A 3364-nucleotide genomic window follows, 5' to 3' on the forward strand; every position below is an offset into this window, starting at 1 on the left:
TGAAGATTTCCAAAGTCCATACTTCCATAATTCTCCAAAGCTCAGTTCCAGTTAACAAATTCAAAGCTTATGATATAAAAAACTTGCACTAGATTCCCAGGCAAAGATTTCAGAAGATGGGATTAATCCTGATACAGGCTTTTGGATTTTCCTTCAAATTGCAGTTCTTTGGATGGTCTCAGTGTAGAGGCCAATCATTGTTGAGAGGCATAGAACAATTTACCCTATGTCTCCTTCAAGCTTTCTGACCCAGTCAGTTCCTGCTCCTTCTGCTGTTTGTCCAGGTGTGCTCTCAAGTCCTTGACTGACTTTGGTGCAGTGGACAAATTTTGCTGTCAAAGCAGCAGAAAGTAGGCACAGTTCTCCACCTTGGTATTACAGAAAGATTCTTTTGAGGACTCCATTATGTTATGCATGCTAGTCAGGTTGCAGAAATATTATGGCCTCACAGATTTTACAAACCTTGAATGGACTGTGTAAATTCTTAATGCAAAAGTATACTTCAGTATACTATCAAATCCCATTGTCTTCAAAGAAGATACTACACAGTGGGTATAGATGGTATGGGTGTATAAGAAGTGAGCTGGGAATGTCAGTGATCAGGATCATGAAGTCTGCGGTTGCAAAGGAAAGGAGGCAACAATGGAGGAGGCCCCAGGCCTGTCTGAAGATGGAAATGAGTGTTTGCAGGAAAATGAAGAGTGATTCAGTGGCTTTGACGGCCAATTATGCAGCACAGGCTCTGTGACAGATATGGTTCTTTAAAGAAAATGATAAAGTCAGAATCATAGAATGTCTGAGTTGGAAGGGGCTTTTAAAGAACACCTAGTCCAGCTCTCCCCCTGCCATGGTCAGGGACATCTTTCATTAGATGAGGTTGCTCAAAGCCCCATCCAACCTGGCTTTGAACACTTCCAGGGAGGGCCAATGATCAGTTCTTCTTCTCTGCTCAGTCTCCTGTCAGTGCTCTGCTTTCCTAGTGCTCTTCTCATAGAGAACGATAATACTATTGCCTTTATAATTTCTTCAATTAGATTAAAACATTGGAGTGAGTTCCAAGATGCCACTGCACTTAATCCTGATTCTGAACCATGGAAGGTGTCTTCCCTGATCATGGATGTGACCCTTACTAAGTCTCTACTCCTTCCTTTCCATTTTTGATGCAAACCATCTATTGAGAAACAGGTTTCTGTTTGGTTTTGTGTTACCACTATGTGTGTCCTTTGCTCCAGCTGAACAGTGTATTTTCATAGGATATAGATCCTTTTCAAAGGATATAGATCCTTTACCTCCCTTGGATTCCTTGACTGAGCACTTCTCTCACAAAGGCATTCTCTGAGTCCACTTACAGAAACAAACTGCAGAAGCTGTGCACAGTTTTGCTGTACTCTGTATTTCAGAGACTTCTTCAGGTCTGTGACACCTCTGCAGCTGTCAGTCACTGCCTTCATTACATATCCTTCATATGCATGTTGCTGTGACCAAGAGCCAGGTTTGCCTCAGTCAAACAAGAAACAGAGAATGCACCTGGGCAAACACTGTAGGAGGAGCACAGTGGGACAGGATCAGAGAGCTCTCCCCAGCGCTGGTCTTCGTGGGCACAGGTCCTGTCAAAAGTCTGCCAGCAGCTGGCCCTCTCTGGCTAGGGTTTATTGTTTTTATTGCTTTTATTTTATTGCACCTGGCTGGTGCTTTCTCTGGGAAAATGTCAGATTTTAGGCAAAGGAGCAATTTAAAAATCTGTCTGCCATTTTCAGTAACGTGACCTTACTTCACAAGAATGGGGAGAATGTGTCTATCAAAATAAAAAGTGGCCGGTCTTCCTTGCCTGGCTGCCTAGCTCTGATTTAGGCTGACTCAAAGTGATCTCTGAAATGAGTTGTGAGAACTGATTAAGCTAATTGGCCAGAGGCCAGATGAGCAGTGAAATACTCACTTGAGGCAAAGGCAGTACTAGCACCAAGCGCTCCTGTGCATAGCAGATAGCCCACATGACACATGCTTGCTTTAGAGTGGCCTGGTGATAGAGGTGAAATGGAGAGCAGTCAAATGGAGATCAGTCTTTCAAACCCCAGCTGGAAAAAGAATATGGAGAGCCCGGGGAACAGCAATCCCAGGTTAGATGGAAATTTCTAGGCATCCTGGAGCCTGGTTTTGCCAGATATGGAGGTCCCAACTGCCTGCTTGAGTAATGCCACATTAGGACCTAGATATGTAAAGCTTAGGCTGCATCAGCACTATTAGACAGTGCTGGGAAATATTTCCATGTACAGAACCTTAGCTGTCTGTATTTTTAGGACAGTCCCTGTTACATTTCCACCTGACCTAACTAATGCTGTCTCACACGAGTTGCAGATGTAGTTCGTGAGTTTATGCAATCCATGCACTACTCATGACTGGCAATTTACATGGTAACAATGCTCTTCTGAAAGCCAGGATGGTTAAGCAGCACAATTGCCTACCTTTCTATACAGGTTGTCAGTGCTAGAAAATGGCCCCCATGTTTAATTTGTGAGTTCTAGGCTGACCCTCGGGTGCTAAAAGATGGTATCCCTGCACCCTAGACCTTTCAGACCCAGACATGAACAATGAGGAACTGGAGCTCGTTCTTGAGACATCATCTTTGCAGATGGTGCTGTTTCTAATGGATGTTGCAGAGAGCTGGTGGAGACCTCTGTTGGTCAGTGAATGTTTCCATTTCCCTCATTGTGTGCAGGGAGGGAAAAGGCAAAGTCACTATCAAATCAGTGGTTGGTGGCTGGTGGTGGTGTTGATACAGTGCTCCTTTGTGCACAAGGAATTGCTCTATGCTTTCAAACCAAACAGCCTACAGATATCCTCATTGCCATAAACTGATCCAGAGCTACTAAACCTCTGTCCTGAATGACAGCACTGCCTTCTGTGTTCTGTGTGCAGGGGTGAGCTCTTCCTGTTGGCTGCACAGCAGCAATCCATCTCCAGATGAAACAAAGGGACGCAAGTGACAGGTGATCAGGACCTGGCCTGGGTCAATGATCAGCAAAGTTCTCTCTGTTTTTTGTGCTTTTTTTTTTTTTTCTTTTTCCATGAAACGCCCGTTTGGTCAAATGTCTCCAAGGTGGCCTTGCAGGAGGGGATGTTATGAACTGGTGGATGGCAGCCAAAGCATCTGCTATTGGCTAAGGGACAGTTGGCACAGTATGCCCATCTCTGCTGCTGAATGAGTATAATCGCAGGAGAGAGAAGGAGGTGGGGAGAAGCTAGCTCCTCCTCCCATCCAAATCTCCATTTAGGCTGTCCTAGAAAGAAATTACCCCCCTAAAATCAGCCTTGGTGATTTCAGAGGAAGAGGGTCATTGGAGATTGGGCAGCAAGAGCCCCCAAG

This window comes from Cygnus atratus, chromosome 1 (assembly GCF_013377495.2).
Source record: "Cygnus atratus isolate AKBS03 ecotype Queensland, Australia chromosome 1, CAtr_DNAZoo_HiC_assembly, whole genome shotgun sequence".
NCBI classification, from domain to species: domain Eukaryota; kingdom Metazoa; phylum Chordata; class Aves; order Anseriformes; family Anatidae; genus Cygnus; species Cygnus atratus.